Raw genomic sequence first — 15,400 nt, 5'->3', positions numbered from 1 at the left:
CCTGGCAGTGGGTGTAGAAGAAACCGGAGTGACACGTACAGTCAGGAATCGCTGAGATCATTCAAGTGAGAGGTGAACCCAGGGAGGCCTGAACTAGGGCAGGGGCAGCAGATAAGCTAAGAAGTGGGGAGAGGGTCCTAGAAATAGAAGCCACAGGACTCACTTACTGGTTTAGTGGGGAAAAGAAAAAAAAAAAAAAAACCTGTTCCTGCCTGGGTGATCTATTATTAGCAGAGAGAACTCTTGAGTTGTCATTTCTGGCCTCACAGAAGCAAGGTACAAGGATTCAGAATCAAACACTGCAGATTCCCTGGGACACCCCCACAAGATGTTCAAGGGTGTTGGATAGGTGGGAGGGAGTATCAGAGATCCGCAGAAGGAATTCCTCCCTGCTCTCTTGAGGGCCAAGCGAAGGAGTTACACGTTCTGTTCCTTGGCTGGACAGGGTGCGCCCCACCCCGAGGGCGACGGCATTCATTTCATCTGTTGGAAGGACTGGTTCCTGACAGACTGGACCTGGAAGTCTAAAACGGGGGCCCCGGGAATAATCCTCTGTTTATACAGGACTTTACTATTTTCAACGTATTGGTTGTTGGTGGTTGGTCCTGTTTTTAAAGGTGGAGAACGGCCTCTGGAGGCGGGGAGTTGCCGACTGTTCGGAAAGGAATTCGCAACAGAGCACGTACTACTACTACCAAGGGCAGGGACTTCCATTTCTAGAGCACTTACTACCGCATTGAGTTACATTCCTCAGGAGCACGAGTTCCGAGGCCTGATCCTCCTGACCCTATTAAGTAAGAACCACAGCAAGAGGCAGAAGTGGGACTCTGACCCACGGTCCAGGCAGCCAGACCTTTCACGCCCGAGGCCCTCCGCTCTCTCCCCGCCTCTTCGGTCCAGTCCGCGCCCCCTGCCTGGTCACTTCCCTTCCTCCGCCCCAAGCCGCTTCGCATTCCCGTCCCGGGCCTCTGCGATCGGTCGCCCAGACCCAGGTAAGGGGGTGGGGGTACTAGGCGGCGGAAGAGAGAGAGCGCGAACACGCGCGAACGGGAGCCGGCGGCAGCAGGCCAGGCCCCGCGGCGCACAGCCACGGCCCCGCCGAGGCCCACGAGGCGGAGTAGCAGGCCGGGGCAGCAGCAGCGTCGTGGGCGACACCAAGTACCGCCGGCGGCCAGACTCCAGCCGCCTGCAGAGCGCTGGGCCAGGCTCCGGGGCCCGGCCGGGGCGGGGCCGCCGAGGGGGCGGGGCCGGGCTGTACCAAGAGCTCAGAATTCGCCGGGGGGAGGCGGGCCCCGAGAGCGCGCGCGCGGCTCGGTTGGGCGGGGCGGCGCCCCCGGGCGGCCACGCCCCCACCCCCGCGGCCGGCGCGGGCGGTGGTAGCGCCTCAGTGGTGCGGGCCTGCGTCCTGCTCAGGTGGCCAGAGTGCTGCCTGGCCGCCCCGGGTGAGTGCGCGCGGTCGCGGTCGCGGTTGCGGTCGCGGGGTTGGGAGGTCAGGGCGCCGGGGTTCAGGGGGCCGGGGTCCGAGACCCGACGGCTTTCGGCCGCTTTGGCTGCCCCGGCCCTCACGCTAGGGCGGGCTCTCGGGCCGCGTCGCTGCCTCTCACGACGGACGGTTGCGCGGAGAGCGCGGCTTCGACCCCGGTCGTTCCCGGGGCGGCCTTTCGCCTCAAGCTGACGTCTCAGCTTGGGCTGAGGGGGGTGGTTTCCGCGGCCCGGGGCGCCCGACGGACCCCACGGGCGAGGGCCCAGTCTCGGCGTCCGAGGGCTCGGGCTCCAGTCTCTCCGCCGCGTCGCCATGCTCCGCTAAGCCACTTTTCCTCTCTGGGGCTCAGTTTCCCTGTCTGTACAATGGGCCCGAGGAAGAGGCCAGTTATTGAGGTAACTCACGGAGGAGACGCTCGATGAATGCGTCTACGACCCGAGTCTGACCCTGCAGCATCAGGTGGGCTCCGCTGAGGGCTCCGGGGACCCTGCCAGCCCTGCCTCTCCTGGGCATCACTCTGGGTACAGGCAAGGGCATCCCTGGGCGGGGGGTGGGGGTGGGGGTGGGGGTGGGGGCGGGCAGTGGCTCTCCAGGGCAGGTGCCTCGGTGGCCGCTGCGACCCATCTTTGCTGGGCTCCGCTGGGCAGCCGTGACACCCTTAGTTCGTGGGAGCAATTGGGTAAGAGGTCAAGGTCTCCTGGGAGGCGAGGGGGCTGCAGGAACTTGACCTCGACTTTTTGCTTACATTTCTCAAGACCGTTGTGTAAGCTGGTGAACGGTACTGAAGAGTTTGGGTCCAGTTCAGAGAACGTGGCTGCCCCCTTGTCTTCGACTTTTATGAAATAACAGCCTTCCTCTGAGCTCCGCCAAACTGGAGAATTTTGTGCTCGCGCCCGGAGGGAGACGGGGCTGGAGTGGGTAGTTCTGGATTTGAATCTCGGCCCCCTTGGCAGGACACTTACCTTCTTGGAGCCTTCGTTTCGTCCCCAAGGAGGACAGCTAGTGACACAGCCCACTCTGCCGCCCACGCAGGACTGAGGTTCTGAGGCTCCAAAGAGAAGGTCTTGGTCTTGGGGGGTGACATTGAGGATTGGGATATTCCCTACACGCGGAGCGGTTAACTGACCCTCCGGGATCCAGCATCCTCCCCGTGCAGTGCCATAATTCCTGAGGCCCTCTCGTTGGCAGACAAGACCTTGGTTAAGTCCTTCGAAGTTGTGCCCCTACAGATCCCCTCGGAGTGGTGGCGGGGTTGGCTCGATCCGGAAAACAGCCCCAAAGCCCCAGTTGGCAGAGCAGCGAACCCAGAAGGGATCCCTTGCTTTTCTCAGCGTCCCTCTAAAGAAGTCTTCTTTCCTTTTGGAGGGAGTGGGGAGTTCTCCAGCTTCTCAGGGTTTGCTTAGCAGCTGTGATGGGAAACTGTGTCATTGGGCAGATAGCTTGGTCATTGTCTCCGTTGCCCAGAAAATAGGGCGGCGTGTCAGAGAGTGGAATATTAGCTTCCGGTTGTGTTGGGGGGCGTTGAAAACCGCCCGGGTGGTGGGCTCTTTACTCTCCGCAATTCTTCGTGTCTGGCACTTGGAAAAAGAGCCGTTGGGTTTGAGATGCAAGGAAGCCCAGGGACATACTTCAGCACCAGAAGACAGGGTTGATCTCAGCCGGCGTGAGTAAGGCAGGTGGATCCTCCTGGGTGGTACGAGTTTGGAAGCGGCCACAGGATTTGTTGGTTCCTTGGGTTTCCTGACAAACCTGAAATCTGAGGACCTGCCAGTGACTCCCTGAACTCCTTGAAAGTCAGGATCTGAATTAGGTAAGGCCACCTGTGTTCAGGAGAGTGTTTTGGAATCAGAACGGCTGGGCCCATCTAATATTTATTGGCTAAACCTGTGGAACGGTTCAGGTTCGTGAGAATTTAGCTCTTCAAGCAGTTCTTTTCCCCCTCATGGAAGCTTCTGTAGTTTTAGGACCTTCCATGTCTCCAGAGAGCCCAGGTGCTCCTGCAGCATTGTTGCTTTCTTGTGTTTTAGAAAGGAGCGAAGCATCTGTCGGGCTAGGGAGGCAGGGTCAAGGATCCTGACTTACAGCTCAGGCACTAGCACCTTCTGGCGAACCGCCCCAGGCCAGTGAGCCTCCAGTTAGTGCTTTGGGATTTACCTTATATGTCAGGTTCATTTAAAAATTAAAATCAGGGAAAAAAATGAAATGGAGAAATGGCTGTTTATATAAAAAAATGTATTTTTTTCTGTTGACGGAAATAATAAGTGCTCATTATTAAAAAATCAAACTGTTAAATACACAGTGTGGTTAGTGAGCCTCCCTCATAGCCTTATACTGAGATTAAAAAAAAAAATCACCACTAGTGGTATAGTATAAGTTCTGCAGATATTTTCTTCACATATAAAGACATTTATTATCTAGTTTTTTTACTTTAAACAGAAATGTGTTGCTGTTTAATTTTACTGTAAATTTGAAACATGAAGTCATACTGTCATACTGTTTTGAGGCTTGCATTTAATTACCATGATAGATCACTGTCTAAAGCTCTATCTCATTTTTTTTCTACCTCATTTTTTTTTTCCCAACTCATTCTTTTTAAAAATCTCATTCTTTTTTAAAATGATAGAATATTTGAGTCCCTGGTATTGTGGACAAAAATGTGTTTTTTTGCAGCTTTTGCTCTCATGAATTCTGGGACAGTGAGTAGCCTCTGTTCTTTATCTTTGTATGATTGGGCAAATATTTTTGTTTGATGAACTCCTGGAAGAGCTGGATCAATGTTCATGAACTTCTCAGTGTCCTCACTTAGCAGATACTGAGTACTCCACGCCAGGGACTATTTAGGTGTTGGAGTTTTAGCAGTCAACAAAACACAAATCCTCCGTGGGTCTAATCTCTTCCTGGGGGCAAACAACGCACACGATTGTCAAATGATGATACGTAATTTGAGACTTAGCTTTTGGTGACATACCAGATTCATTTAAAAATTAAAATCCGCAAAAAAAAAAATTTAAATCCGCAAAAAAGTGAAACGGAGAAGTGACTTTATATAATAAGAATGTATTTTTTTCTGTTTACAGAAAAACTAAATGTTCATTATTTAAAAAAAAAAGTCATAGGAATATGTCTTATAGACAGTGAATCCGTCATATAGTCGGAGCCTTCCACTAAGACATTTTCTTGACTGAGAAAAATAATACAAAAGGGCGCGTGTGTGCGTGTGTTTGTAGAAATGGTGTGACTTTTGAGCTTAGCGGTACTAAACTCCCCTCCAGAAACATTCCCGTGTTATGTTCCCACCAGCAGAGACTCAACGTTTTTAAAGTCAGAATCCTCAGGTCCGTTGTGAAGACGAGCTGCTCATGGCAGAGATGCTTTTATTTTAGGAAAATTTATGCTAGACTCTTTCTGAAGTTTGGCATCATTTGCTCAAGGCTAAGGGGTGAAGCTGAGGCCTCACCCAGGACCGTCTGCTTCCAGAGCCCTCACTTCCCTTTTGTGCTGTGTTATCTCATTGTCTGACTGTAGAGGAGTGTCTTTTTATTTTGGTGGAAGGGAAATCACCTAATACATATAATATAATTACTTAATAATATGACTATTCCTCCTCGTTTCCAGTACCAGAGCACCAATAAGTATGTCTGTCTGTCTCTCTCTCTCTCTTTTTTTTTTTAAGATTTTATTTATTTATTTGACAGAGAGAGATTACAAGTAGACAGACAGGTGGGCAGATAGAGAGGAGGAAGCAGGCTCCCTGCTGAGCAGAGAGCCGGATGCGGGGCTCAAGCCCAGAACCCTGAGATCATGACCTGAGCCGAAGGCAGGGGCTTAACCCACTGAGCCACCCAGGTGCCCCATGTCTGTCTCTTAATTACAACAATTTTTGGCAGTTGGCGGGGGAAGGCGTGCGCCCTGGGGTGGTTCATTCGGTTAAGTGTCCGACTCTTGATCTCAGCTCAGGTCTTGATCTCAAGGTCGTGCGTTCGGACCTGCTTCGGGCTCCACACTGGGTGTGGAGCTTGCTTAAAACCCTCTCTGTTTCTCCCTCTCCCCCACACCGCCACATCCCCCTCATGCTTTCTATCTCAAAGAAAGAAAAGAAAAGAAAGAAGAGGATGGTTACCATAAAAGGCCATATATAAAGGTTGTCCTCGGATGCTGGGAGGCTAACTGGGAGGGAGTGGGAGGAGTGTATGTTCTACTGGCTTCGGTGCCCCTCAGTATGTCTGTTTGTAGGTCCCACTGTCCATTTCACTCTAGTGGAAGAACCACAAATGAAATGAGTATCTTGTGGCGAGAGAAGTAATGCCAGTTCTCTATTATTATTATATAAGCTACAGAACAAAGCTGCCTTTTCTGTGCAGTTCTGTTGTCCAGCATTTGATAGATGGAGGGCGGGGAGAGGCTCCTGGGGGAGAGGTAGCCGACCAGCTTATACAGGCGTTGGCCCCCGCCAGGCCTTCTGTCTTCAGCCATGCAATGGGGAAAAGAAACCTGCTTCACCTGCCTCCCGGAACAGTTCAGAAGGTGTTTCTTTTTCCGGCAGCTGATTCTCGCCATTCTTGGCAGTGTTTCCGTCCCTGTGGAATGACACTTCAGAAACACATCTCTGACCCTCAGGGTCTAGGCGTCTATGTTTAGGGCCTGCTTCAGGCCCTCGACAGGTCGGACACGGCGGGGAGCAAACATAAGCGGTTAGGGCAGGGCCTGTGGGGCTCATTCTTGAGATAATGCGTGTGAAGTGCTTGTCCTTGGTCCTGAGCCCACAGTGCGCTGGGGAGCACTCAGGTTGGGCCTTTACTGGGGGGGGGGGGTCACGCAGGCTCCGCAGAAGAAGTAATGTTTGGGGCCTTGGAGGTTAGGTAGGAGTTCACTGAGCCCACCAAGGCTCACCTCCCCCGGTGGGGGCCGTGTAGAGTGTAGGTTGTATGAGGCTAGGAAGCCTTCGGGGTCTTGTGAACCATGCTAAGCGAGGAGAAGGCATTTATTTATTTGAGAGAGAGAAAGAAAGAGAGATCATGAGCAGAAGAGGGAGAGAATCTTAAGCAGTGTCCACGTTCAGTGCAGGGCTCCCTCCCGCCACTCCAGGATCGCAACCTGAGCCAAAGTCAAGAGTTGAACACTTTACCGACTGAACACTCCCGACGAGAAGGCTCTGAAATAGGTCAGTGATGTGACCAGCACAGAGCAGCATTTCTCATGTTGGGTTTTCAGACTTTTCTATGGTCAGTATCTTCCTTTCTGGGTGAATGCATCATTTGGGAATCCTACTCTGCTTCAGTCTGTCTGCTACTGTTCCCGGCGTTCTGCGTTCTCAAAGCGTTTTTCCTTTCCCTAGCCCCTCCCAAGGGGCTGTCGTGTGTGTGTGTGTGTGTGTGTGTGTGTAGGTGGTGGTGGAGTCCCGTGGGGCAGACCGTGGCTCTCTGAAGGCTGGTCTGTTGGTTGGGTCCACTAGAGCCTAATACATCAGCCTGTTACGACTGATGCCGGTCGGTGTGCCAAGTCGGCTAGCTCCAGAGTAGGTTGTGAACAGGGTGCGTGGGGGTCCCAGTCCTTCTTCTGGGTGTCTTGTGGAGAAAATTGCTGGTATGGTCTTGTTTCACTTATATGGCGGGGGAAATCTCCTTTAATTGGGGTGCTGGAAGGGGGAGGCATTCTGATCTTTGCATAGCGTCTGTACACAGCTCAGAGAATCAGGTGCCTCCCAGAAACGAATTCGTTTCAAGGCCAAACTGGATGAGAATGATGGGCCAAATGCTGGTGTCATTGGCCACGGATTGCTTCTCAAAGAACTGGATGCTTTAAGAGACCCTTTGGTAGGAAAATCGAGTGGAAAAAGTTGGCTTTTGTTTGTCTAGTTGTCCTCCCAGGAAAGATGGACTCTGTAGGGTGTGCCCTCTGATGTGGGACTTATGTCATTTGCTTCTGGGTGAAATTTATGAATTCTGTTTAGTCACTTTCTTATCTCCCCTTTTTTTATCTTCGCTGCCTTTTCCCGTGACCCCTCCAGCCCCCACCCAAGCTCTGCCTTCCCCATGACCTGTCCCTTCGGTGCTCACGTAACAGCCATGTGACCTTGTGATACTTTGGTCCTTGCTGGCACACATCAACAGGGCACTGGGTAGGCTGGGTCTGTACAAAGGTTTGAGGGCTGGGTAGGAACACATGAACTGTGCTCACCCCTGAATTCAGGGGTGTTGACGCTATCCGTAGGTCACCGGGGTCGGTTTTCAGCACTGCAAACAGGGATAGTGCTTCTTGAGTACACGGAAGAACGTTCCAGCCAATTGTGCCCAGTTTCTTCTAGGGGTGGGGTGTAGATTGGGACACATCTCAGGCATCAGCAGGTTTTCCCCATCAGGAATTTGCGGTCCAGCAAAGAAGAGTGTTTGCTGGTTTCAGTTAGGGGTGTCAGAACCTCTGTGATTGTTTAAGAAACCAAACAGTGTCACGTGGGCAGGCTGCGTGGCTGGCTTTATGTAATGTGATTTGCAAACTCTAAACCAGCCGTTTAGCAGGGCAACAGAGGTGAAAACACCCATCCCTCGTGGCTCCCCTCTCTCCCCGCCCAGGAGGTCTCTTTCTCCCTCTTAGCGACCTCACTGTCTTCCTGGTACCTGAATGCTCTAAAGACAAAAGACTGGTTGGCCTCTGCCTTCCTCTGCGTTCTGGGTTTCCACCACCAGGCAGTCCTGTCAGTCCTGTCCATTTTTAGTGTTCCGTGCGCTCTGTTTTTCCCCTGCTGTGGTCTTACTAAAGCCCCTTCATTTCCTGCCACACTCGCCCCTAATTGGCTTCCCTGAGTCCGTAATTCCTTCCCGCTCCTCCCCGCTGCTTCTCAGGGTCCATCCACGCTGGATTGGTCTCCAGGCCCTGCTAGTATCAGCCCCCCTTTGCTCAAATACTTACGGTCCCTCTCGCTGTCGAATCATTTGCTGCCTTTCCTTTCCTCCTCCATGTGCCCCCCACAAAGGATACGGAAGTGGCTCGTAATTGAAGGAGCCTAATCTTCCCTCTCTCTAATGGCAGTGTGGTTGGAACAGAATGTGAATTCAGTGGGAACAGGGAACCTCCCCATCACTGCCACGAGAGTAAGCCAGTGCGTGGTCTGCAGCCAGGCGTAAGGTAGGCGCTCACTGAGTGCTAACTGGCTGACCAGGGGAGCGAGTGGGCTAATGAGCGATCATGACTTCTCTCTCCGTAGTCTCTTGCTTCCTCCTGCATATGAACTGAGCCCAGATACCCATGTTAGGGCTGATCTGTGTTTTTTAGGATTACTCTGAGTGCAGTATGAACTTTGGGGCCAATTTTAATTTTGCAGCTCGGTGTGACGGTTGAAATGTCTCAAGTTCCTTCTGCAGTTACTGGTTTTTTCAGTAATTCAGTAATGAATCATTTTATAATTGAGAAAGAGGAGGAACTTGGCTCCCCCATACTATCCTAAGTCTCTCTAGATATTTCTAGATTGTTATTTGGAGGCCAAAAACATGAATCAGTGTGTTTATTTTTGAAATGCTACTGCAATAAATAAAAGGGGTTCTAGGGTAACCTTTGAGTGTCTGTTGTGTGTCAGGCCCCGTGCTGGGTATTTTATGTCTCGTGTAATCATCAGAACACCCGTGAGGATGGTCAGTGAGGGGCCTGAGACTGAGTAGTCATGTGCCCAGGGTCCCAGCGTGTGGAGGCGGCAGATCCAGGGTTTGAACTGAGGTCCATCTACCTCTAAGACCCATGTTCTTTCATGGCTTACCTGGGTTCTAAGTCAGTTGAATTCCAAGGCCGTCTACTCAGCCAGACCCCGAAGGAAATAACTAAAAGCTGAGAGCCTAGTAGTTGAGCGGACCCTGGGAGGCAGGTAATCTTGTGAAAGGGCAGTCAAGGCAAGCTGTTGGATTAAGCGTAAAACTCAGCTCAGAGCTTCCTAGAAGGCAGGCTGAAGAAGGAGGGGATTGAACAGCCAGCAGTACTGGGAAGAGGAAGCGGGTCAGCTTAGCAAGAGAAGCACTTTTCTCCGGGCCTTCCCCCGGGGCTTGTAGAACAAGGCAGTGGCCAGTAGTGTCCATATGCAGCAGGCATATGTAGCCCACCTATGAGTACCAGGCCCTCTTAGAGGTGCTGGGACCATGCTTGTGTGTGGATAGGCCCGATAGGATGATGGTGGCGCAGGCCCCTGGCGGAGGGAATGTTCCATGGAACAGAGGAGCATGGCCCACAGGGAGCACTCCCTGGGACCTGCTCCGGTAAGGGCAAAGAACTTCGGTCTCCATTATAATACAGCACAGGCGGACCTTTGCGGGGTGGGAGCAAGAGGAGACTTGCTGGGCCGTGTTCCGGCAGGAGAGGAGGAAAGCAGGAGACTGGAGAGTGGGTGGGGAGAGTCCCTCTGCCAGGTGGGAGGCAGGCAGGCCAAAGTGAGGTCGTGAGGCTCTCAGCACACCCCACGTGCAGTGTCCTGTCATTGTGCTAGGAAAGTCAAAAAGCCTGGCTTGGCTTCTTGCCCCTTCGTGAGTGACCACAGTGGAGCCAGGACATGTCAGAGGCAGTGCTGACCCCATCCCAGTGCTCCCAGCCGTGGGGTCAGCAGGCTGTACCCCCCAGTTGGACTGATGACTGGGTTGACGCAGCCATTCGGCAGCCGTCAGCCAGGCGCCTGTTAGGCTAGGCCTCCTGGTACTGGGAGCTCGGAGACAGGAGGTGGCTCCTGCCGGACACCGGCCTCTCCCCTGTCTCCGGGGGTGCTTTTGTTCAGAGCAGCGCCATCTCCTGAGGGTACCGCTGGGATGTTAACTGCGAAACACACCCCAGGTCATTCATCAAAACAACTTTTAGCCATAACTTTGCCCTGTTCTGATAAGGTTTTGCAGGGCAAAGAAATGGAGGAGAGGGCGGCTCTGATGCCCGCTGGTCTGGGTTCGAATCCCAATGTGACCTCTTATCCCTGCCTTTGGCCAAGGTCCCTAACCTCTGCGGCAGTTAGAGCTCCTGTAGCTCAGAGGGTTGTTGCAAGGATGAAACGAAATGGAAGAACATTGTAGTACAGGTGCTTAATGCCTGTTCGTTGTCACTGCGGTTGGTATTTATTTAGATGTAAATAGATGAGGCAATTGGAAAGTGATGGTGGTGGGGACCTAGGGTGTGTGGCTGCCAGTGATGCCTGGAGCTAGCTGTCCAGAGCAAGGGGAGGACAGAGCAGGAAGGGGCGTGACTGCCGATGGGTATGGGGTTTTCTTTGGCGGGGGATGGAAACGCTCGTGAATTAGTCGGCACTGGGGTCGCCTCACTGTTGTGCCGTGGGGGGGAGTATATTGAGAGCTGCTGAGTTGCACCTTCTAAAATGATGAATTTTATGGTACGTGAATTAGATCTCCATTTTTAAAAATCCAGTTAATCAGCCACCGTCCTTGGGGTGCCTGGGTGACTCTGTTGGTTAAGCGAGCAACTTTTCGGCTCAGATTGTGATCTCAGGGTCCTGGGATTGAGTCCTGAGTCTGGCTCTGTGCTACAATGGGCATGGGCTTGGGATTCTTTCTCTCTGCCCCTTCCCCTGCTCGTGCACTCTCTCTCTCCCTCTCTCTCAAATAAATAAATCTTAAAAAAAAAATAATAATAATAAGCCATGAGTCCTTGAGCAGGCGGGCTCCCACCGATCCTGCCGCCGGCTGCCCGTCACCTCAAGCAGGTTGTGTACACCAGCGGCAGATGGGGGCCGCCTGTCTCTGAGCTTCCCCAAATTTTTAGCCCTCTTGAGAGGGAGCAGCGTGTGTCCTGCCAGCCGAAGCACTGTAGAGCGGGGGCTGGTCCCTCTCACGGGCTTCCTCCCACCGCAGCCGCCTGGACTTTTTACACTGGGCTCATGGAGTCACATGGGAAGAGCTACTTGCGCTACTGAGTCCCCTCGGGGGAGCCAAGAGCTGGGCAGAGTCACCTGGCCTTCACCGGACACTGTGTCACATGAGGCAGTGAGCTCCTCCTCGGGGTGTGTGCGGGTGTCAGAGGGAGACACCTGGGCCCAGTGCGGCGGCCTAGAAAGCTGTCCTCCTTGCCTCTCCCCCCGGGAGGGGGCGGTGTAATGTGGGGCGCCTCTCTCCCAGCAGGAAGCCACAGCAGGTGCAGTGGGAGCCCTGGCTTTCAGGACCCCTGCAGGGGAGGCTGGCAGTGGCTCAGGACGCGGCAGCTGTCCTGGCCACATCTGTCAGGGGGCAGATTCAACTGTCAGGCTCGGGAGCACCTTGCGTGACCCGGTATCCCAGGTGACAGCACAGGGTGAGGTCAGCCCGGCAGCAGAGGGTGGTTTTCCTGCCCTCAAAGAGAGCGTGGTCGGGGCAGTAAGGAAGGGTTACGAGCTAATGCTTTAGTGCTGGCGGACAGTCCCGTAAATGGTCTGGTCATCGTGGGTGCTTTTATAGACATCACGGGCTGGTCCTCTATCAGTTATTATGGACTTGCTCAGGTTGTTGTGACTCATAAACCGGCTCCCCAAACCTTGTGGCTTACAAGCATGGCGCGAGTCCGTAGACACAGATCACAGAAGTGACCTCAGTACACATTTGATCTGATGCGCCGCCTGGCCGAAGGTCAAGGTGAAGCACGGGTGGAACTGGGGGTTCTACGCGGTGCCGGCTGAGGCCTCAGCCTGACAGCAGTCTTGCTTGATCTGTGGACAGTGTTGGCCTGTCCCCAGGCTGGTCCCCAGGAGGGGGATGCCTACATCTCCTCCACAGTCTGCCATCAGAACCCTGGCTTCCTGTCCGCTAGGCAGGATGGTGGGTTGTGAAGCCGCCTGGTGAACGACAAGAAGACCTCCTGTCCGAGTCCTGCTCTGAATGTGGAGCTGTTGCCCAGAGCAGCCTTCCGTGGCTGCCTGGTCCTCGCTGCCCTGGCTGCCCTGGCCTACTGCTGGCCGAACCTAGGGTGACCCAGCATGGGAACTAACTGGGACCGCTGTGAGCCAGGACTCGGCCCACCCCGGCATCGTGACCTGAGCTGAAGGCAAACATGTCACCATCTGAGCCACCGGGGTGCCCCTGAGCCATAACTCTTGATCCTAAGTTGCTGTTGATCAGGTGAGAGAAGGAGATGGGCAAGGAAAGGACTTTCCTTCAGGGCAGGGGCTGCTTCCTGCCGTCCCCGAGCACGCGCAGGAAGCAGCCGGGGCAGGTTTTATGAAGGAGGCGGCACGAGAGTTCATCCTTGAAGACACAGCTTTGGTGGCTACCGAAGAACATTCTTAGGAGGAAGAGCAGTGAAGCAAAAAGAGGCAGCAGTGTGTGAGATGTGTCTAGGGAAGCTGGTGGGAAGGCCTCGCGGGGACGATGCCCTGGGGTCATTTTTTTTCAACTTTTTATTTTTAACTTATTTTTGACTTACAGAGAAGTTGCCAAAATGGTACAAAACCAGTCTTTTTTTTTTTTTTTCCCCCAATCTGGCTTCCTTTGGTGTTAATATCTTTTAAAATTATAATACAGTTACCAGGAACAGGAAATTAACACTGGTATGGTATTATTAACTATAAACCAAGGGTGGGCAAACTTTTTTTTCCTTTCTCTTTCTTTAAAAATTTTATTTATTTATTTGAGAGAGAAAGTGAGTGATAGAAGGAGCAGGGGGAGGGGCAGAAGCAGACTCCCTGCTCCACAGGCAGCCCAAGGTGGGACTCCGGCGTCATGACCTGAGCCGCCCAGGTGCAAACCTGCAAACCAGGTCAAGCAGACCTTTTCTGTAAAGATCCAGAAAGTAAATACTTCAGGTTTCGTGTGTTGTAAGATGTCTGTCACACCTTCCCGACTCTGGTGCTTGAGCAAGAAAGCAGTCATAGGTCACCTATAAATGAGTTGACTGTATTCTAATAAAAATTTATTTTCAAAAGTAGTCAGCAGCCTGGGTCAGTGCTTGACCATATTTGCCATCCCCTGAACTAAACATCCCTTATTAGAATTTTACTAGTTGTTTTTCCACTAAAGCCCTCCTTCTGTCCTAGGGTCCTGTCCAAGAGCCTGCCCTGCACCCAAGTTGTCATACCTCCTTAGTCTCTTCCCATCTGTGACAGTCCCTTTGCCTGTCCTCACCGTGGTATCTTATAGAATGCACCCCAGTTGGGGTTTGGCCATTGTTTTGTCGTGTTGGAGGGAGGTTATGCATCCGTGGCAAGAAAACCCCCAAGATGGTGCCATGTCCTTCTGAGTATGTTGTCGCAAGTGGGTTCATTACAAGTGACGTCTACAGAGAGCTCTTGGCTGGTTTGGTGTCTCTGGGGTTTCTCCTCTGCAAAGCTACTGTTTTCCCCTTTTTAGTTAATAAGTATCTTGGGAGAGAGAACTTTGAGACTGTGCAAATCCTCTTTTTCCCCAGACTTTTGACCGTTAATTTGAGCCCATCTGCTGGGAGGTCTTATCTGCTATAATTCTTACTGGGGATCTGTCTAATGGCAATTCCATATTTCCCTCTTTCCTCCTACATTTATTAGTTGGAATTCTGGGAGGAAGAGCTGTGCCTTCTCTCCTGTTGCTGTATTTATTCAATTATATCACTATGGAGTCACGGATATTTATTTATTCTGCTGTTCGAGACCCAGGACTCCGCTAGCTGGTGGTGAACATTCCAAAGAGGAAAAACTGAGAGAAAGTCCTATTTGCAATAGCATCAGAAAGAGTCAGATACTTGGGAATAAATTTAAGCAAGGAGGTTGAAGACTTTTCCACTGGAACTACAAAACATTGCTGGAAGAAAATAAAAAAGACTTATACCAGGGCCATTCGATAAAGGGAACTAGTCTTCAGCAAATGGTACTGGGACAGTAGATATCCGCACACAGCAAGAATGAAGCTGGACCCCTTACCTGACTTTACACCATATACCAAAATCAGCTCAAGGTGGATCAAAGACCTAAACAAATGTCAGAGATAAATCTATAAAACTCTTAGGAGAAAACATAGAGGTTAATCTTAATGACCTTGGACTAGGCAGTGGTTTCTCAGATATGACACCAGAATCATATGCAACAAAAGAAAAAGCAGATAAATTGCGTTGTTTTGCACTGAACGTATGCCCCTAGTAGTCATCTGTTGAAAGCTTAACCTTTAATGTGATGGTATTGACGTGGGGCTTTGGGGAGGTAAATAGTTTATAAGGATGGAACCCTCATGAATGGGATTAGTGCACTTATAAGAAGTGACAGGAGAGTGGGGTGCCTGGGTGGCTCAGTTGGTTAAGCAGCTGACTCTTGATTATGGCTCAGGTCATGATCTCAGGGTCCTGGGATTGAGCCCCACATCAGGCTCCTGCTCAGTGGGGAGTCTGATTAAGGATCTTCTCTCTCCCTCTGCCCTTCCACCCCACCCCCCCCTAAAAATAAATAAATCCTTTTTTTAAAAAAAAGTGACAAGAGGGCTTGCTTTCTCTTTCTGCTTTCTGTCCTGTGTGAATATGAGAAAGCAGTTCTCTACAAGCTGGGCAGTAAGCTCTCCCCACACACTGGCTCTCCTGGTGCCTTGATCTGGATTCCCCACCCTCCAGAACTGTGAGAAATAAGTGCTCCTTGTTTGCTGCCTAATCTAGGATCTTTGTTACAGCAGCCTGAGCAAGACATGGACTTAATAAAAATTAAAAACTTTGATGCATCAAAGGAACCTATCAAGAAAGTAAAAGGACAACTCACATAATGAGGAGAAGTACTTGCAAATTATATATTTGATAAAGTTCAGGTGTCTAGCATATGTAAAGAACAGTCATAACTCAACAACAAGAAAACAACCCAACTGAAAAATGAGCAAAGGATCTGAATATTTTCCCAAAGAAGATACACAAATGACCACAAGCACATGAAAAGATTCTCAGCCTCATTCGTGATTCTCAACATCTTTGGTCATTAGGGAAAGGCAGATCTGAAGCCCAGTGAGATACTGTATCATACCCACTAGCATG

The 15,400-nt window shown here is 51.6% G+C and overlaps 1 protein-coding gene across 2 annotated transcripts in view; it reads left to right on the top strand.

The window, feature by feature from the left end:
- The first annotated feature begins 813 nt into the window (after positions 1 to 813).
- LOC131819793 (NADPH--cytochrome P450 reductase) overlaps positions 814 to 15,400 on the top strand; it is a 59,953-nt gene continuing 45,366 nt past the window's right edge. The window contains exon 1 of one of the 2 annotated variants that reach the window (XM_059155132.1): positions 814 to 992. The gene's annotated coding sequence lies outside the window, so the exon portion shown is untranslated. Of the gene's footprint in view, positions 993 to 1,325; positions 1,443 to 15,400 lie in introns of those variants that run through there. The other variant, XM_059155135.1, reaches the window with a different exon arrangement.

The sequence above is a fragment of the Mustela lutreola genome, chromosome 17 (genome assembly GCF_030435805.1).
Source record: "Mustela lutreola isolate mMusLut2 chromosome 17, mMusLut2.pri, whole genome shotgun sequence".
In the NCBI taxonomy this organism is placed as follows: Eukaryota; Metazoa; Chordata; class Mammalia; order Carnivora; family Mustelidae; genus Mustela; species Mustela lutreola.
Note: the sequence above shows the minus strand (reverse complement) of the source record. Positions and strands in the feature narration are given on the sequence as shown.